General features: G+C 45.4%; 1 long non-coding RNA gene across 1 annotated transcript in view; it reads right to left on the bottom strand.

Annotated features, from left to right (window-relative positions):
• LOC146031820 (uncharacterized) overlaps window positions 1-8,042 on the bottom strand; it is a 65,616-nt gene extending 57,574 nt beyond the window's left edge. Inside the window, exon 1 of the long non-coding RNA XR_014457278.1 lies at window positions 7,936-8,042. This is a non-coding gene — a long non-coding RNA (uncharacterized LOC146031820). The remainder of the gene's footprint in view (window positions 1-7,935) is intronic.
• Window positions 8,043-21,913: the final 13,871 nt, after the last annotated feature.

The following is a 21,913-nucleotide window of genomic DNA, read 5'->3' as shown; positions in this document are numbered from 1 at the left end:
GCTTTGGATTGCTCTGTAGGAAGCTTAACAATATTAATTTAGGACATATTTAACCATACTGTATGCTTAACTATCCTTCCAGAAGTTGCGGGAGACTCCCATTGTCTCAATCCCCCACACCCTCTGGAGGAGAGGGTACCCCTCCCAAACACTTTAGGATGCTATGTTGGGCTTCCATGTTATTAGGGCACTACTGCAGTCTCGACCAGAGGTGTACTTAGATATTAGTAGGCCCCATAGAAAAAGTTTGTAAGGGCCCCCTATTTAGCAACTGATGGTGATGAATGTATATAAAACATATTAGTTAGACAGCAAAGATCAGCCCTCTTCAGCTCTGGGCCCCATAGCAGCTGCACCCCTTGCACCTATGGTAGTTACGCCCTTGGTCTCGACACCCCCTGTTGCGTTTACATACATTCCAAGGAATCAGCAGTGATAGTAACTCCAACCACTTCTAAATTAGCGCCATAGTGTCAAGTTAAGGTGATGTGTTTGTACAACAAATCAGAGCGTGAGATTTAATAGGATGAGAGAATCAGAAAGTGAGAGATTTTTTTTTTTTTTAAAGCGGCAATCATTTACAGTGCAAAACCAGTTTGATTTTGAAGTGCAAATGATTGCCACTTTAAAAAAACTGGAAATTTCTCACCAAATCTCTGTTTCTGATTCTCTCATCCTATTAAATCTCACCCAGACAGGGCCGCCACTAGTAATGTTGGGGCCCGGGACTGACCTTCAGCCCAGGCCCCCAGAGGCATCACCCCCCACCCCCACCCCCATCTACCCCTCACCCCCCCATCCCCCCCTCACCCCCCCATTGCTATTACTTACCAGCAGCGCAACATCTCCCAGGCTCGGCAGTGCAGCATCTTCGTCGGCTCAGGGCTCGGATCACTCACTGCACAGTGCAGCCTGCAGAGCGCCGAGCCCCTCTGTATCCTAGGCTCGGTGCTCTGCAGGCTTCACTGTGTATTGTGCGTGCCTGGCCGCCGGAGCTGGGTGGGACATGCATTGTGCGGGTGCTAGGGGTGGTGCCGTGCCACTGTGGGCAGCTGCCCGGGCCCCTCCAGAGGCCGGGGCCTGGGACAACTGTACCTATGGCACCCCCCTGTCGGCGGCCCTGCAACCAGAGTATCTAGCATTATGGATCACCTGTAATTAGTAGGGTCTCTCTGAGCCATTGTAAGTGAAAGACGCCCCAATTTGCTGTTCTACCACAGTGCCAACATGGCGCCATGCATGTGCAGGATTAGGGAAAGCAGCCATCTTGGATTAGGGAATGATATGGAGTATGTTCAGTAGAGAACTCAGTATAGTATTCTTTTGTAATCATTGCCATGCTTCAATACAATAACAAGGTGGCCGTCACTGTTTTATCCCGTATACTCTATCAGACATACTTATAGTAAGGCAGATTCATTATAATGTTCTGCAGATGAATGAGCATCATTGCCAGATCAATAAGGCTGGGCTGCGGAATCCAATTTATCTAGGCAAACGCTGATGTGTTCTTGTGCGGAGGACGATGTAATGGCCCTTTAGCAGCTATTTGGACAAATACATTTATGTTTGCAAGAATCTGAAGTGACCAAAGAATATCTAATGTAATGCCTGTAACTCACATTAGATACTCTCTGGCCCTTTCAGATGTCTGTGAGGATAACAGTAATTGTCCAAATGGCTGCCGATCTCTCCCTCAGCACAGGCAGGGATGGGCATTTCTCTAAATTGGAAATGTTATTTCATGTGACTCATCTGACATACTGTAATGCAATAATGTCCATTTACCTGTACTGCATTATAATGAATACGACCTACGCTTTAGTGTTTGCAGGGGTGATTTAAAGGGGGACACATAACTCAAGATGGCAGTAATGGTGTGTACACACGGTACTTTTTGCCTTCCGATGTTGACGATATAGTGAACATCGGATCGGAATCCGATGCAGATCGCAAGGGTTTTAACCCTTCAGATCACGATCCGATTCCGATGCGCGTTCACGTATCGCAAGGCAGAAAGTCTTGTCTGCCTTGACCATATAGTGCAGATCTGCACTATATAGTCAAGATGGTATGCACATCGGATGTGCCTTCAGATACTATCCACGATCCGATCTGATCGGATCGTGGATAGTATCTGAAGGCACATCTGACCGTCACCATAAATGTACACTGTATTTTAGATGTTTTATTTATTTATTATACACACTTTAAACATTTCTCTAAATAAAGTCTTGTCGTGCTTACGTTGAATGTTAAAGATAGTATTTTGGACCCATCGTTTGCCAGGTTACTAATTATTATGGCAGGTGTAACAACCTTTGTTTAACTCTCTCCACCCCACCCTCTCATAACCATCCCTCCCTACCCATGGCCCTTATTCAGATCTGATTGCAGTACAAAAATTGTTCTCAAATTGGGCAAAACCATGTGCACTGCAGGTGGGGCGGATGTAACATGCGCAGAGAGAGTTACATTTGGGTGGGGGGTGTTGAAACTGAAATCTAAATTGCAGTGTAAAAATAATGCAACCAGTATTTACTGTGCACAGAAACAAAATAACTCCCTCAAATCTAACTCTCTATATACATGTCATATCTGCCCCACCTGCAGTGCACATGGTTTTGCCCATTTTGAGAACAAATTAACACTGTGATCAGATCTGAGTAAGGGCCCATCATGTCTCACCATTTCCTTGTGTCCCTGTCTCTCTCCCCCTCTTCCTTCTAACTCTCCCTTCCCCCTCTTTTTGCCCCACCTTTCCCATAGCAGTCCTCTCTGCATTTTTATCTTTAACACTCTTTTCTGCAAAATAGTATACTGGACCTCCTTGTTCTAGATTTATAAATACAAAACATATTGTATAGTGGATCACTGGGATCTCTTCACCAACACAAATATTTTACAGTGGATCATGGGAATCTTCTCCCCGAGTGCACAGATATTTAGCAGAGGCCTCTAGTCCGCACACATACCGGCACTGGGTGCAGTGGCCAAGGTCCAGCACCGGGTAACATACAGTACCAGCTGGCCGGGCCCGTGGAAGTTGATGAGCCCCTTGCAGTCTGTGTGGTGGAAATCTGGCAGTCTGTCCCTTGGCACAGAGCCTGGCCTCTTAAGCCATGGTATACGGACCCTGGTAAAACCTCACAGTTTAAAGAGGCAAGGCTTTAGCACAGGAGCAATGTAATGGCCAACAACTCCTGGAGCACCCCCACACAACACTCCTAAACCGGCACACTTTCAAAAAGTCCTGTTGCATCTGCCATTCTATGGTATGAGGCCTAGAGCTGCTTGGGAGTGTTATGTCCCAGTCAGAGTCAGGATCACATCTGTACTTCCTGGTGGTACGGGGAGACAGCTGGAAGCAGAAAACACATGCCTCCATCAGACTCACACTGCACATGTCAGGGACAGACATTTTAGCTTATTATATAATAGATACAACTTCGTTTATATGTTATGTCTGCTTAGATTTAAGCTCAATAAGCAAGCTTTTTTTTTTTTTGTAATTGCATGGAAACAGTGGCAGCTCTGCCCAGCATCAACTTAAGTTTTATTAGAAAATATCTGTAAATGTGCCAAAACCTATTGGATGTTCTTTAAGAATGCTGTACAATGTTATTGTTAACTGTCCCACCATAAGGTAGTTTGTAACAAACACATGAATATCCAGGGTATTGAATATTGTGGCCTTAGTATGCTGTCCATACACCAGCATCCAGTATGCTGTCCATACACCAGCATCCAGTATGCTGTCCATACACCAGCATCCAGAGCGTTCACCTGCAGTCTCTAGGGTAGGGCTGGCCAAACTGATCCTCCAGATCTACCTAACAATTCACGTTTTCCAGACCACCCAGCTGGTGCACAGGTGCAGTCATTACTAACTGTCACATTTTCAAGCATGTGCTGCATTCATTCCTAACTGACACATTCCACAGATTCACAGGTTGTCTCAAGATCTAGGGTGACATTCTATGGAGTGAGATTTTTTTTTTTTTTGCGATTTTTTTTCGCAAAAACAGTCGAAATCGCGTGCTTTTCCTTTTTCGTATATTTAATGAGCTGCGAAAATGTGAAAAAAGTGCGATTTTGGCCAACAAATTGGACATTCTGGAAATGAGATGGCTGTTTCTCGCAGCACATCGCATCCAGATGTTTTCACATTGAAAAGTATACAAATCGCATATTTAATGGTATGCGATTTGTATAAATTTGTCTAAAATTCGCCCAAAAATCAGACCAGGTTCTGATGGGCGAATTAGCCAGAACCCTGCATAGATCATTGAGATCTGTGCATGGTTCTGGTGGAAAAAAAGGGTTAAACAGTTAAAAAAAAAAAAAAAACTGCGCGGGGTTCCCCGCCAGAGCCAGTGCTGGTGACATAAAATCACGGTCCCCGACAAATAGGGGTCCCCTTGATTTAATGAAACCAGCACCAGGCTCAAGGTCCGGCGCTGGTTCCCAAAATACGGGGGACAAAATGACTAGGGGTCCCCCGCATTTCAAGAACAGCACCAGACCCAACCAGCCAGCAGGGTAATGCCACAGCCGGGGGACACTTATTATATAAGGTCCCGCGGCCAAAACATTATCCCCCTGGCTGGTCAGCATGGGCAGGGGTCCTGGGGAAGTGGGGACCCCCCCCCAAAGAAGGGGTCCCCCCCTCCAGGACTTACCAGCCCATGCTGAAAGTCCGGGGCTGTCCCCGATGCCCCTGGGCGGTGGGCAACGGGCTGATGAAAAGTGTAAAAAAAGAATAAAAACTATTGTCTTATACTGTAGAACTATGAGTCCCAGCAGGCCTACTCCGCATGCTGGGACTTGGAGAACCATAAGTCCCAGCATGCGGGGCATTAAAGGGCCCGCTGGCACTTGTAGTTCCACAGTACAAGAAATAGTTAAATAAAACACACACTGACACCCAGAAAAATAAACGTTTAATACATCCACAGCCCACACATACTGATACTTACCTACCTTGAGCCCGTGGGTCGGTCCCTGGATCCGGGGTCCAGGGTCCTGGCTCCAGGGCTGAAGAGTCCGGTTCCGGGGCCTTGGTCCTGGTTCCGGGGCTGGTCCGGGGCTCCTGGGCTGAAGATTCCGGGGTCCTGGATCCATAGTAATCCAAAGGGGTACCTGAGGAAGGAAATCCTACTCACCTGGTCCCCGCGACGACCCCGGCATCTTCAGCTCCAGACGCGCTGCTCCCGGCTGGTACCCGCTCACGGCTACAGCACCAGTACTGGGCTTACAGTCAGGCTGCCACATTACATGTGTAAGTGTTATCTTCTATTTGTATGGGTTTGTGTATATGTGTATGTGTTCCATGTATCATGTGCAGACCCACCCCACGATCCCTGTATGTGCTGCAGTCTACTCTCCTTCCCCTCCTCTATTAATCTCTCTCTCCTCTCCCACCTTCCTCTGTGTATTAACCTCACTCTCTATCTCCTCTCCCTCGCTAAACCCCCCTCTCCCTCTCTCCCCTTCCCTCTCTTTAACACACATTCTCCCTCACTGTCCATCCCTCCTCCATTTCTCCCTCTCCTTCCCACACTCTCTAGCTCCCTTCATCTCTCTCTTCCCTCCTCCTCAATCTCCCTCCCTCCCCTGCATCTCCCTACCTGTCTCTCTGCCTCATCACACTCTCTCTTTCCTAGCAAGACCACATCCCTATTTTTTTAGATGTACGCCTTCAGCACGCACACTCTTTGTTAAAAGTATAGAGGGGGCTGCAATGAGGTAGGAGGAGTCAGGAATAGTAAGGGGAAGAGTCGATTAGTAAGGGGAGGAGTCTATGCCAAGTCTCAGATGCTGACGTCAAAGTGGGCCTGTGTGCTTTAAATGCCAGGGCCTATTTATAGTCCCAGTCCGGCCCTGGACACATTGAACACATTTAAAACAACATTTTCTGGAAAAACACATTCAGGGGTACAGCTAATCACTACTCAGCCCATAGTTGGAACAGATGGTAATACTAAAATGGGGATATCACATTTAATCTACTGTATACCACCAAAATGGGTCCTGTAGAAGGATGAACTTGATGGATCGTCAGATTCCCTTAGCTGGTGATCGCCGGCGGAGAGGTGCTCCATCTGAAGGGGACACGCAAGCGCCTCACACCGTTAACACGGCGGCGGGGAGCACTTTCCCTGCCCCTCTCCGCTTCAGGGTTAGGAGGGATCTGGGGGCAGCTGCTGGGGGCATCGGGGGAGCTGCAGTGGGTGGCGGAGGGCTCTGTCAGAACGGCCTTCTGGCAGATGGCGGCGGTTGGCAATTCGATCGTCTGGAGCAGCTCTAATGAGAGCTGCTCCTTCTGTAAGTATTTTTTCAAACTTAACTACTATGTTACTATAAGTTATCAGCCATTGGGGGAGATTCTCTAAGCGAAAAATGCGGTAAAAACCCCGTTATCGGGGTTTTTACCGCATTTTGGGATGCTGTAAGCATCCCCCGCCGGGTTACCGCGGCAGGGGGCATCGCCAGAAAAATCTGGCGATGCCCAATAGAAGCCAATGGGCTTCTACCGCAACCCTCCGCCGCCCGCGCCGACCCCCCGCCACCCCGCATCGCCCCCTCACCTGTGTCGGGGCAGCACAGAGCTGTGCTGCCCGGACCTGTGACCTCCTCCCTGCACTGATCCTCTTCCGGGTGCAGGGAGGAGGAGAGCCCGGCGCAGCGGGTGTGTGAGGGAGGGGGGAGCCGCCGGGACCTGCTGGGACCTGGCGACTCTCACCGCAAAGGACAGCTCTTAACGCAAGAGCTGTCCTTTGACTTAATTATCGCATATGTTACAACATATGCGATAATTAAATATGCGATGGGCGGCGAAGGGGGGCGGAGATTCTTAGAGAATCTCCCCCTTTATATTGCTAGTGGGTGGTCCCTCGTATTCCAAGCATGGGTTATGGGAGGGGAGTTATGTGAAGTCTGAGGGATGTACAGAATGTAAGCGGCAAGTGTGGAGCAGAGGGGTCTATAAGGCCATTGGGAAATATAAGACTTTTTTTTATATGAAATGAGTAGGGGATTATTAGGGATTGTCATTTATTGTGGGAAATGGACGGGTCTTTTGGGTAAAATTGGGGTTTGAGTGGCTTAGGTAAATCTGCAGTGTATTTGGAATACATGTGAAATCTATTATAAGAGTATGCAATTCCTCACTCTTTAAATATATTTAAATTCTTTACTAAAATGACATAACTTTTTAAGTAGGGATGTGCAGATCTGGATTTACTCAGATTTACCCGGATCTCAAAATGGACTGTTATTGGCTATCCGGCATGTTTTGGAGCCAAAACATGTGACAGCTGATAGCCAATAAGAGCCCATTTTGAGATCCGGGTTAAACCGGATCTGCATATCCATATTTTTAAGATCAATAGCCTTGAATTAACAGTATTTATCAGGTTGGTCATCACTGCTGCTCAAAGGGCTGCCACTAGAAATTTGGGGGCCCTGGACTGAATTCTAGTCTGCCCCCCCCCCCCCCCCCCTCCCCCTCACTTAATGCCCGGCCCTGCTTGGGGGAGAGCAAAGCGAAATGCAGGCTCCCTTGCCCCCCCCCCCCTCTCTTCCGCTGCACTGCATCCCACTGCGCCCAGAGCGAAGTATGAAATATTGAAATATGGCGCCGACTTGTAAACCAATCAGGGCTTGCGGTCCAGCAGTCAATCAGAGTGGCTGTCGGTATGTGAGCTCTCACCAGCCAGTGCCGCATTTTAATGAACTGCGGTGGCAGCTTAGTAGCGCAGGGCAGTGCAATGGCCATCATGCAGGGGGTAGAGTCCATATTTAATAACATCAGGGCAGATACAGGGCCAGCACTGACCACATACAAGACCAGCAAAAGTGCACTATTGGCCCTCCTCTATGCATGCTTGGCCGCAGGTATCCCCAAAGAGGAGGAGAGGAGAAGGTACTCACCACATCCTAGTAGCCGACGATCAGCACAGCAGCCGTGTCTAGAAGGGCACAGGCCCCATCAATGTCATACATCAGGAGCCAGCACAGGGAGGAAGCTTTGGCCAGACCACCGGAGCAGACTGAGACACCGCTGGGGACCAGCACAAGAGCTGGAGGAGGAGAGGCGTGGCCAGACATACTCGTCCACAGCCACTGAGAGGGAGCAGAGCAGAAGGAGAGACCAGGGTAGCTTCCGGAAGGACGGCATCTTGCGTAGCGCTGCAGCACTACAGGCCCCAGCACACTTCCGGTACTCCACGGCGCAGAGGGGTGCCGTGGGCAGAATGAGTGGCCGGATCCTCCCCTCTCTGTCAGAGAGTCTGGGCTCAGGACAACTGTACCCACAGCACCCCCCTGATGGCAGCCCTGGCTGCACACAGAGGTATATAGCTTCCTGAAGAACCAACAAATCAGATTGTTATTAGGTAGCACACAAAATTCCTTTTCTTTTTATTTTACCTCAGAACATTACATGGCCATTGCTTTATCCAGTCTGATACCTCAGTGTAATTACATAGTCACTGTATACATGATATTCTCCCCCTTTCCTGACCCTTAACAGATCAATACACGGTGCAAATGAATAAATTGCATTAGCACCGACACAATCCTCCAACAAAAGTCCATTTATTCTCTAGTTACCGTGTACTGTTAATCCAGACCATAAATGATGAAATGTTATCTATTTCAATTAATAAGGGTGATTGAAACGAAGAGTGCTCGCCATTTGGATAACATAGCAGATGTTTTAAAAGATCATCTTTCATGTTCCCTGCTCACTAGCTATTTGCAGATGCATACTGGCAGAGGTAAAGTCATTTCACAAAATGAGGCTCAGTCTTAAACATCTGGAAAGCATTACATTCAAATAGTTTCTACTCCAGAATGAGCTGGTTACACTACTTCTTCTCAGAGCTAGGCAGGAGACACTGAAACCTATAGAACCGGTAACAGATGTATCTGCGCCATCGGCGTTATCGGAATCATGTGCTGGATTCTTCTCTGTATCGTTCCAAGCAGAATCTGCAGAGAGAGAAATGTGTATAATAACAGTGATGAAGAGAGGAGGAAGCTGGAACAGAAAAAGCAAACGATTCCACCGCTGAGAGAATTTTGGCTTGTTACCAGGGAACAAAATGTTCTTGGACGGGATCCAGTGCATGAGTTAACTTAAGAGCAAAGCAATCCATTCAAGAGGAAAAAGGGGGCCTCCTCTGAGCCAAGCTGGATGCTGGGGTCACGCACTGTTTATTATATTCTGAAATCTAAGAATTTTTCGCATAGCATTTTTTTTAATCCGTCCACTGGAAAGTCCTTTGCTTCAACTTCTTCTACGGGACAAAAGGGTTTTTTAGACTATGCTAGATCATTCCTACATCTGAAAACTTAATTAAAAGCAAAGTGCAGAGTATAGATTTAAAGACGCAAAGATGTACGATGATCCGCACGTTGGTATGTCAGCTATGAGCTTTGAGTTCACCCAGGAAAGAAAGATGTGTATGTGAAACATTCCTGGGAAATGAAGGGGTTTATTTACAGTTTTGCTCGGTGAAATCATGTCGAAAAGAGACTTTCTGAAACCTTTCTTTAAATTGCCTCCAACAATAAACAAGATATTAGAACAACTTGGTTATGGAGCTTTAATTACATTGCAGAATATTGATTGGTACAACAGTGAAATGATGACAGGAGTAGATTTGTGCTTGTTAACGTTTCATGGTAAGCCATGTGTGATTTCAAGGAATTCAGCCCTGGTAAGCGGAACATGATGCTGCAAATGCAAATACTGGACCTTACGTAGACCTTACTTGTTCAGCTCTTTGATGAGAGTTCTATTTAAGAGGGAATGTTGCTATGGCCAACCAATCAGAATCTTCTTCTTATTTATGTAGCGCCTTATAAAATATAATAGATAGTCTCGTATTGATTGCCCATAGCAACATCCCATCTGAAATAGAACTCCGGTCTTAGTAAATTTCCCTCTTTCGGTCATTGTGCAGCAGAATTCACCAGATTTCCATGGCATAATGTACCCAGTGTTATTTGGGAAGATGGCACATGCGCACGAGATAACAAAGACTCTAGGACAATACCAGAGTCTTTCATTGCTTAGTATAATTTTTTCCAAAAATATCTCTTGGACAATGTCATCGCAGAGGAGGGGGAACATGGTTGCCAGCACCAGATAGGCATACAACGAGAGCATGGTGTGGAGTGTGGGGACTGCACTGCACACCCTGAACCTATTGTAAGTATGCCTATGGTTGGATTGAACATGTGATCTAGGTTGTATGGTGTGTCACCACCGTTGTGGGGGAGTGACAAGGCCAGGATCTCCATTGGTATATGGATATGTCATACAGCCGACCAATGGTGTTGCAGATGATCTGATGCAGGCGTACTAGGTTTCAGTGCAGCTCAATAATGCAGGAAGGAGGTGTGATGTCCCCTACTGCTGTATTACCATATTAGTGTTATCTCCATGTGAGAAATGGGCCTTCAGTCATGGTTTCCGCATGGTTGAGACCTTCTCTGCCCAGCGACATAACTATGGAGGGTGCAAGGGATGCAGCTGCTATGGGACCCTTTGGCTTGGGGGGGGGGGGGGGATAAGCCCAGCAGGCTATCCTCTGTACACTCTTCATTTTTTTAACTGTTCCACTGTCAGTGGCTGTGGTCTCCTCCCCACTCTACCGCCGCTGTGAGCAAGGATCTAGAGATGCCAGCAGGAGACCTGGCAGCGTGTGCGAGACTTAGTAGAGGGACGACCTATCAAAGATGCAGGAGAGACACGGAAGCTGTGCATGAAATGTGGTGGAGATGCGAAGGGGGAACATGGTGGCAGTGCTGGAGAGACCCTGTGGCAGTGCTTGAGACCCAGAGGAGGTGCGGAGGGGAAATGCAGTGGCAGTGCGGTAGAGACCCGGCGGCAGTGGGTCCCAGCAGCGGTGAGGGAGAGTCTCCTCAGCGGTGAGCAGGGTAAATGGTGCTGATGAAGTCCCGACACTGCTTTCACTGAAGGAGGAGGGGGCAGAGAGTTACAAAATGTCACAACCTGTCTCCCCCCATCTCCCTCCCCCTCTCTCTCCTCTTTCTATTCCCCTTACTCTCACACCCTCTCTCCACCCCTCACTTTCTCCCGTCTCTCTCTCCTCTCCTCCTCTACCCCCCTCTCCCCATCTCTCTCCCCTTTTGTATAACCTATCTCTCTCCCCCTACACCCTGTCTCTCTCCTCTCCTTCTCTCTCCCTAACCCTGTCTCTCTACTCTTTTTCACTCTCCTGTACTCCCTCTCTCCCCTCTCACTCTTTCTCTCATTCCCTTTTTCCATGATTCCATCTCTCTCTCTCCTGACCATCCCTCTCTTGCTCTCCTTCTCACTCCTCTCTTTTTTTCTCCACACAATTTTTGTTTTCTCACTCCCTCACTGTTCCTTCTGCCCTCTTAAGGGGCATTGTAGTAACAAAGGCAGAGGTGGTGGGTGGGGGGGACCCCTTTCACAAAGTTTTAGTTAAGCCCCTGTCTCTGCCTCTGCATTTAATCCAATCTGCTGTATCGTCCTGTCATGCAGTCTGTCATGTGTATTCAGCTTCACATATACTGTAAATACAATTTGGAATGAGCTGAAGGAACATTTTACGAACCTTAAAATAATTAATAAAATAATGTAAGCCCATGTATACCCATGCCAAAGGGGAAACCTATTGCTAGCAGCTACTGTTTGAAGAATTGTCTTTTTTGGGAGGCCGATTTATCAATTAATAGATAAGGGATAGACTACAAAAAGAAAAAGGGGTACTTGTGGAGTATCACGGCTCCCATCGTATGGCATCGTATGCCATATGTAGTGGCATACGATGGCATACGATGCGATACGATTTTTACCGATTTTTGCTCAAAATCGTATGCGATCGCATTGGATGCCATACGATGGCATCCGATGCGATGCGATGGCACCCGATTTTGCACTGAAATGCATCAGAATGCATTGAAATGTGTATTAAACTAGTGAAATGCCCCCAAATGCCATTTTTCATAGTGCACCACCCCCCCTATCAACGTCAAACCGAAGCGTGGCGAGCGCAGCTCGCCCACGAGGGGCGGCGGTACGCGTCCTACGACCTTTTCATACCCCCACTATCCACGTCGGCGTGGATTTGAGAATAGAATAGTGTGGCGAGCGTAGCGAGCCACCGAGCCCGAAGCGTGGCGAGTGCAGCGAGCCCCGCTAGGGGAAGCGGATACCTGTGAAGCCCGCGAGGGGACGCGTATAGCTGTGAAGGTATCCGCGTCCGCTCGCCACGCTTCGGGCTCGGTGGCTCGCTGCGCTCTCCGCACTATTCTATTCTCAACTCCACGCCGACGTGGATAGTGGGGGTATGAAAAGGTCGTAGGACGCGTACCGCCGCCCCTCGCGGGCTCGCTGCGCTCGCCACGCTTCGGGTTGACGTTGATAGTGGGGGTGGTGCACTATGAAAAATGGCATTTGGGGGCATTTCACAAGTTTAATACACATTTCAATGCATTCTGATGCATTTCAGTGCAAAATCGGGTGCAATCGCATCGCATGCGATTTGATCGTATGCGATGCGATGCGATTTTTAGCATACAATCAGCATACGATGAAGGTCGTGGGAGCCGTGATACTCCACAAGTACCGAAAAAGGCTCACTGAGGAGAAGGGATCACTGCCTCTCCGCTGATTGGCTGAGAGAGAGAGAACACTCTCAGCCAATCAGCGTTAGGCCTATCTTTTGAATTGATTTTCAAATTCTGCTGCCGTCCGCAGTGTCTCCTCAGCACTTCACAACACATTTTTTGGCAAGCTGTTCAATCAGATTGTGATGTCACTCAGGTGCTAAAAGGGAGGGGTAATTCTGGTTCGGAAAAAACATTTTGTATCCCAATTGCACACTGAGGGGGTTATTCTAGTTCATTCTTTCTGACAAAATCATTCTTAGATGGACAAAACCATGTGCACTGCAGGTGGGGCAGATGTAACTTGTGCAGAGAGAATTAGATTTGGGTGGGGTTTTTCTTCAAAGTGAGATCTATATTGCAGTGTAAAATAAAGCAGTCAGTATTTTCCCTGCACAGAAACAAAATAACTCACCCAAATCTAATTCTCTCTGCACATGTTACATCTGCCCCCCTGCAGTGCACATGGTTTTGTCCATCTAAGAAGGATTTTGTCAGAAAGAATGAACTAGAATAAACCCCTGAGTGAGAAATATCTACATAATAATCAGATAATACAGAGATCTTGGTTGCATATCTCCTGATATAGGGCTAAGCCCCCAGGCCGTACGTCAAGGCGCCTCTGTGTCACGGGGGGTCCCTAATACTGGAAAGACAGGTTGCAGAAAAACTGCTAAGAGCGCTGACCAAGGCTGTTCTCTCAATGTGAGCAGCTGCAATGAGGGACTAGTCAGGTCCCAACAAGAATATATGAGAAAAAAAGAGAGTATTGCAGTATATAAAACAAACTTTACATATATTGCATATAATAAAAATATTTAAAAAGATGTAATAAAAACAATATCACTTGATGTCAGAAGGACCAATTGGTATAACCTGCTCTGGTAAATCTCAACCTGGGTGGAACAGAGGGATGTGTAGTGGCTGGAGTCCAAATGGGGTTCCCAATGGATCGCTGAAGGTGTCCCAGTCTATGGAAGACTAAGCTGTTATTAAGGATCCTCTCTAGACATGCGTTCTCCTTAGGCGTGGATAGGTGCTCTAATTGATAATGCCAATTTGTACATCCCAGTCCAAGAGTTTGTATAGGACTCCTAGTAAAGTGCACTATGCCAGGTGTTCAGGTTTCCAGGAGATATAAAGTCCAGAATTATAAGCAGGTGGTGGAAGAAATGTCCACTGCAGGTCCTTTCAAATCACCAACGCGTTTCGCTATCACTAGGGGCAGCTTTTTCAAGTCCCTAATACTGGGTATGGGTCTGGGGTGTGGGCCCCCATCATGCCAACCACTTCAGGGCTGCACACAAATGAAAATAGCATGAAAATAGCACATAAGTGCTATGTAAGGAAGTGATGGTGTGATTAAAATGCTCAGCACTTCCCTGACACTGCAGAGTGCCCACTCCACCATGACGCATGCCATTTATCCCATTTATGTAAAAAATTGCACATCAAGTGCCAAACCCGGGGAGCTCAGGGGAAATTACTGTAGGTCTAGCCTAATGTAGGCCTAATGAATAGGGACCTTAAGCATCTTCTATAGCTGTATGTGGATTACTGAAAGGTTTTCTTCAAGATGACAGTAGAAGTATTCTTTGAATATCACACTTGTAACGTTTACTTAGTTCTATGGTTTATGCCAGTGGTTCCAAAACGGTTTGTCTAGGAACCCTGGGGTGCCTTGAGACTCCTGCAGAGGTCCCTCAGCTTGATGGTCCAGAACCAAATCAAATTATCTATGGTCAAAGCCACCAGCACAACCAGTGCTGGTGGTTGCCAACCATAAAACATGTAGACAATCAGAAGTAAAACAGCATACAACACATATAGTAACTGAACCAAAGGATGTCAGGTAGGTATAAGTTAATTTAGGAATTAAAAAAAAAATTCTCGATAAACACTTATCTTTGGGGTGCTTTGAAAACAATGCTGATACTCTAGGACACCGCGATTCAAAAAAGTTTGGGAACCACTGGTCTCTGTTCTCATCCTTTCTTTTTTTCTGGAGATGCAAACTGTAGAAGAGAACAAAATGTATTGTTTTCCCCTCTTATCTACCAAAAAAGATTCTGTCTCATACCTTACGCTGACAAACAGGTACTATAAAATGAAACCAAAGTAAAAAAAAAAACTTTAATATCTGACTTATTTCACCAGATACAGATAAAACAAGTCTCTGACATACAGTACTACAGCCTACAAATTGATTGCATCCTAAATGTGACAAGTGAAAAATAATGATAAACAAAGAATAGGGGACAATGTCTACAGTATATATCCAGGGCCGGCGCCACCACTAGGCAGCTCTAGGCATTTGCCTAGGGCGCCGGCACCTGGAGGGCGGCAGTTCGCCCCTAACCCCCAGCATGGAGGGTTAGCTAACTGTGGTACCTGTGTAAAAAACTTGCGTCCCCGGCGTCCCTGCAGTGCTGGTGCGTGCAGGGGTGTCCGTGCCACCGGGGGAACCTGCGGCGCTGTTATTGTTTATAAGCTGGCCGCGGCCGGCGGGGTCCCTACAGTGAATAGAAAATAACTAGCGCTATGCGCACGGCGGCGCGGGAAGCGCTAGTTATTTTCTATTCACTGTAGGGACCCTGCCGGCCGCGGCCAGCTTATACACAATAACAGCGCCGCAGGTTCCCCCGGCAGCACGGACACCCCTGCACGCACCAGCACTCAGCAGGGACGCCGGGGACGCAAATTTTTTACACAGGTACCACCCCCCCCCCCCCCCCCCGACACCGGGGCACCCCCACCCCGACTCGCCTGGGGCGCTCCGGCCCTTGCACCGGCCCTGTATATATCACCACAGAATTGTTATGTTTTATGTGCTATAATAATTTAATTATTTACCAGTGCATTTTATATACCTAATTAATTCTGAATGTTTTACTACTTGAATTTGCTTGCTCTTAAATATATCTTTTTAGCTTTTTGAGTAGCCATTCAAACTACTACTGGGAGCAGAATAATTTTGGTTTAGTGCTGCGCTCCGCCCTTTTTATGGTTGAAATGAATAAATGTAGAAATAAATGAAGAATAAATCGTGGGTATTATTTCAAATAAAATGAAACTTTACTGGTAATATTAAGGTGAATGAATGACGCTAATAATCAATATAATGATTCAATTAGTCAATCAGTAAAATCAATCAAGTAAAACAACAAAAACAAAAATTATTAAAGTAGGGATCAGGGGCTCGGTATTTAAACGGAGTTTGATTCCTGTTGTAGTGTCCTGTTTAGGATTTCTGTGTGTTCTCCGCACAATCACAGACCAAGAATGGCTGATTGGATGAATAGAATAAAATAAACCAAAAACAATAACAATAAGCAAAACCAGAGTCGTGATTACTGACGTGCTTACACGTTACTGGTGGCAAATGTGAGCCGGGTTGATCCCGGTTCCAGTCTTAGTATTGTCAGTGTGTCAGAAAACGGCGTCCCGTTAGCTGACAATGTCTGGGGGTGTACACAGTCCTTAACGGTGAATCTTCAGGTACCTCTTTCGCATTGGTGGTCAGTGGCGCCCGGTTTTCAGGGGAAAGTGACTGCCTGACGCTGCAGGTTGCCCGGACTTCTGGAGACTCTTACAGCGGGACCGCTTGCACTCGGGGCTGCGCGTTAACACTGCTCCCTGTGCTGCGGTACACTCACTGTGAAATCTCCCTGTCTCGGAGGTTTACAGGACACCGCCACGGATACCGATGTGGTCCGCGGCTGTGCCTGCTTCACCTCTCTACGGGTTCCCTGCACCGGTGGGCTATCCTCTCCCCGTACTCACCTCTGCTCTCGGCGGCCTCGGTCCCACGATGTAACTGACGTGTACAGTCTGGCGTGTGCACACGCCGGCTGTCAGCGTCTCTGCTTCCAAAGTCCTGGCGTCTCAGCCTGTTAGTGGGATCTGCTTACAAGTGTTGGGTCAGTTGTTCCTCCAACGCGTTTCAGCTACCTTGTAGCCTTCTTCTAGGGAGATTCGTAGTGTACCTGTGTCCATTGAGGTTTTAAATAACCCTCTCATTTCCTTTGCTCCTTCCTCATTGGTTAGTGTCAATGGTTGGTGATTGGGTTTCTGTGTATGACGCTTCAATACACCCTCCCTCCTTTCTGTGCAACATTTGTCAGTCTTGTTACAGCACAATTGTTACAGTAGTTGCTTCAAAAAGGAAATGTTTAAGAAACAATAATGTTATGGTAAACAATTATGTTATGGTGAACAATTATGTTTGGTAAACACTTGGTTTACTGATAGCTACTTGGGATTTGTTAAGATTTTATGCTAAGAAATGAGTTTAGAGGTGATAACGGTCTTATTTAATTTACTTCCAATGAATTTTGTTACAAGAGATTAATTTATACAACAGAAAAGGGTTGGAGAGCTGCGCTAATAAAAATATCAAGTACCAAGGAAGAATACACTTACACAAAGGGGGTGTTTTTTGTATTTTTACTGAATATAATAAATCATATTTTAATTTTAAGAAAAAACAATTGTACATAAAAAATATATATAAAAATTCATATAATTTCCAGGTGGCCACCTATAGACATATATCAATATATATTAGTACATAAAAATGCAATTGGATGAAACATAAAACGTATACGTTTTAGTAAAATAGGTGTTTGTACTACACCCTATAATTTGAAAAAAGTATAATGAAAAAGGAAAAAAAAAAAAAAAAAAAAAAAAAAAAAAGGAAAAAAATGGAGAAAAATCAATAAAAGTAACAGATCCTGTCTCCGTATTTTGGTACCACTTTAGATTTAGTGGTTGTAGTGCAGTCACTATTTGTGGTTAAGAATCTGGATAGACAGTATATATGCAGACGCTAAGTGCGCGTCTCTCACCTGCGCCTCCGTGCGCTGCTGGCTGGAAGATCTGAGTGTCCCTCCGGAGCAATGGTGGAGGGGAGCTGGCCAGGTAGATGTGGTTGCTGGCTGCCGCTCTTACCCTCCAGACCCGTGCCGCTATTGATGTTATGGGCGGTGTCGTCTCTCTCACAGACGCTGGGTTCACTGGTGCATCATTGGAGTTCTCAGATGTGCCGGATGGAATATGCAGCGAGGTGGCAGGTGGAAATCGCCGGTGCAGGTGCCGTAATTTTTCTGCTGATTTTGTAAGTTTGCAGGTACAAGTTCCACAAGGCTTTATGCACTGGACAGGCTGGAAATTCTCCCTCTAACGCGTTTCGCCCCTAACAGGGGGGCTTTTTAAAAAAAAAAGCCCCCTGTTAGGGGCGAAACGCGTTAGAGGGAGAATTTCCAGCCTGTCCAGTGCATAAAGCCTTGTGGAACTTGTACCTGCAAACTTACAAAATCAGCAGAAAAATTACGGCACCTGCACCGGCGATTTCCACCTGCCACCTCGCTGCATATTCCATCCGGCACATCTGAGAACTCCAATGATGCACCAGTGAACCCAGCGTCTGTGAGAGAGACGACACCGCCCATAACATCAATAGCGGCACGGGTCTGGAGGGTAAGAGCGGCAGCCAGCAACCACATCTACCTGGCCAGCTCCCCTCCACCATTGCTCCGGAGGGACACTCAGATCTTCCAGCCAGCAGCGCACGGAGGCGCAGGTGAGAGACGCGCACTTAGCGTCTGCATATATACTGTCTATCCAGATTCTTAACCACAAATAGTGACTGCACTACAACCACTAAATCTAAAGTGGTACCAAAATACGGAGACAGGATCTGTTACTTTTATTGATTTTTCTCCATTTTTTCCCTTTTTTTTTTTTTTTTTTTTTTTTTTTTTTTTTTTTTTTTTTTTCCTTTTTCATTATACTTTTTTCAAATTATAGGGTGTAGTACAAACACCTATTTTACTAAAACGTATACGTTTTATGTTTCATCCAATTGCATTTTTATGTACTAATATATATTGATATATGTCTATAGGTGGCCACCTGGAAATTATATGAATTTTTATATATATTTTTTATGTACAATTGTTTTTTCTTAAAATTAAAATATGATTTATTATATTCAGTAAAAATACAAAAAACACCCCCTTTGTGTAAGTGTATTCTTCCTTGGTACTTGATATTTTTATTAGCGCAGCTCTCCAACCCTTTTCTGTTGTATACATTTTTCCTCTGATTCTCAGCTGGTTATATTATATTTCCAGCTAGAGATCAGTTGCAGTGTACCTACACTTGTACACTCAGAGGGCTGCAGCTCTTATAGTATATATTAATTATTGTATAAAAATATTTTTTTCTGTGCTTTAAAATTTTATATAGCGCCCTAATTTCGACACTATATAGTGTCGACCATTCTGTCTATTTTTTGTACAAGAGATTAATTCACTTCTTTCCTACTATGGCTTTGACCTCGTTGTCTAAATTAAGACCTCTAGGTCTGAGTGTTTTCAGGGTGTACATCCATTTAAGTTCAAGTCTGTTGATTTTCATTTGGTAGTCACCCCCCCGCCAGTTCTGTTCTACTGTCTGGATGCCCGTGAACCTTAGTGAACTGGGGTCCCCGTCATGGAAGTCATTAAAATGCTTGGATAAATTGTGCTCGTCATTTTTCTTATTAATATTTCGTATGTGTTCACTAATCCTTGTTTTTAGTGGTCTGGTTGTCCTCCCCACATATTGTTTTTTGCAGCTGCACTCTAGTAAATAGATGACCCCCTTGCTATTGCATGTTATCCTGTTTTTTATGTTATATGTTTCTTTAGTTTAATTAGACATGAAAGTTCCAATTGGTTTAGTGTATTTCATGTTCTGATTTCTACAGCCTGCACATGTTCCGCAATAGTAGAATCCGTTGCTTGGTTGTATTGTCAGTGTGGTCTGGATCTGCCTTTTGGGTGGGATGTGGTTACTCACTAGCTTTTGCCTGATGTCAGGGGCTTTTTTGTACACAATTTTAGGTTGAGTGGGTAAAATATCTGCAAGAGTCTCGTCCTCTAGTAGCAGTGGCCAGTGTTTTTTAAGGATCCTATGTAGTGTGCTAGATTGTTGTGAAAATTGAGTGATGAACGGGGTTTCCTGGTAAGGGGTGTCTGTTTTATTTTTATATTTTAGGAGATCAGTCCTGTCAATCTTGTGAACTGTTTCCAGTGCTGATTCCAATTGGTCATTGTCATAGTCTTTCTCTCTAAATCTTGTAGTCAGTTCTGCACTTTGTTCTATGAAGTCTTTCTGCATTGAACAGTTTCTCTTGAGTCTAATATATTGGCTCTTGGGTGTTTCCTGCAGCCATTTGGGGTGATGCCAACTGCTTGAAAGTATAAAGCTGTTTACGACAACAGTTTTTTTGAAGGTCTTTGTATGTATTGTGCAGTCCTCTATAAAAATATTGAGGTCCAGAAATTCTACAGTGAGTTTGCTGTAATTTGTGGTAAATACCAGGTTATTGTTGTTTTGGTTCATGTATGTCAGGAATTGTGTTAGTGACTCCTCATTCCCCTTCCAAATAAACAAAATATCATCAAACAACCTGTTCCAGAGCACGAGACTCGCCCCGGGTCCACCACCTCCCCATATGTGGTGATCCTCCCACCAACTCATGAAGAGGTTTGCATACCCCGGTGCGAATCTCGTGCCCATCGCGGTCCCAGTGGTCTGCAGGTAAAAGTCGTTCTCGAACCACACATAATTGTGCTTTAATATGAAATTGATACTGTCCAAAATGAATGTGAGTTGTTCTTGCTCTATGGATTCGTCTTTAGATAAATGATAGTGTATGCTGTTGAGTCCCTGATCGTGATCAATGATGCTGTACAGGGAAGTGACATCAGATGTAACCAGCCACATGTCATCTTCCCATCCTATGTTCTGTAATAGTTGAAGAATATGTGTGGTGTCCCTGATGTATGATTTCTGTTTTTGAACGTATGGTTGAAGAAAAGTGTCAAGGTATTTTGAGAGATTAGTGGTTAGTGAGTTAATTCCAGAAATGATTGGTCTGCCGGGTGGGTTTGTGGGATTTTTATGAATTTTAGGTAAATAATAAAAAACCGGGATGACTGGGTGTGGTATCTGGATGAATTTTAATTCTTGCTGGTTAATAATTCCTTTTTGGTGACCTGCTGTGAGATGTTTGTCTAATTGGTGTTTGAATTTGATTGTCGGGTCCTCTGTCAGCTTTGTGTAAGTTTTATTGTCGTCAAGTATCCTATGTGCCTCTTTGAGGTAATCACTTTTATCCAGTATTACAGTCCCTCCTCCCTTGTCTGCTGGTTTAACAATTATCCCCTTATTGTCTTGCAGGTCTCTGAGGGCTTGTTGTTCTTTTTTTGTTAGGTTGTTGGATTTGGGTTTGTCATTCATATTTTCTATCTCCCTTTCGACCATTTTGATAAATGCATCTAACTGTGGGCCCTTCATGTGACTTGGGTAAAAGTTGGATGGGGTTTGAGTTCGGTGTGTTTGTAATTATCAATGCCTTTTGTGGGTTCATTTCTTACTGGTGCAGGTACAATGTTAGCAAAGTATTTCTTTAACGTTAATTTTCTTGCAAAGTTGTGTAGGTCTAGATATGTTTGAAATTTGTCTATTTTGTTTGTGGGTGCGTATTTTAAACCTTTGTCCAAAAGTCTCAAATGATTGTCTGTTAGTTCGCTTTTGCTTAGATTGAATATTCCCTTGCCTAAATTTGTTGTGACTGTTGTTGTTTTGTTTTTTGGGGTTTGTCTCCACCTCTGCAGCCTCTTCTAGTATTCCTAGCTTTCTTTTCCCCGTGTTGTTTGGCAGTCTCTCTGTTATGTTTTTTGTTTGTGGGTTTTTCTCTAAAAAAAGAAGAGGAATTGGGGTGGCACATTCTGTTTTGTCTACTGCGGTGTTATTCGTTTTAGGTGTGCTTGCGGTTTCTGTTAGGGCGCTGTTCTCCCACCCTTGCTCCAGTGACAGTCTGGCTATTGCTGCGTATCTGTTCTATAGAACAGATACACAGATGCCAAACAACACGGGGAAAAGAAAGCTAGGAATACTAGAAGAGGTGCAGAACTGACTACAAGATTTAGAGAGAAAGACTATGACAATGACCAATTGGAATCAGCACTGGAAACAGTTCACAAGATTGACAGGACTGATCTCCTAAAATATAAGAATAAAACAGACACCCCTTACCAGGAAACCCCGTTCATCACTCAATTCTCACAACAATCTAGCACACTACATGGGATCCTTAAAAAACACTGGCCACTGCTACTAGAGGACAAGACTCTTGCAGATATTTTACCCACTCAACCTAAAATTGTGTTCAAAAAAGCCCCTGACA

This window comes from Crinia signifera, chromosome 1 (assembly GCF_055691185.1).
Source record: "Crinia signifera chromosome 1, ASM5569118v1, whole genome shotgun sequence".
NCBI lineage: Eukaryota > Metazoa > Chordata > Amphibia > Anura > Myobatrachidae > Crinia > Crinia signifera.
The sequence above is the reverse complement of the archived record's forward strand: the minus strand, read 5'-3'. Positions and strand labels throughout refer to the sequence as shown.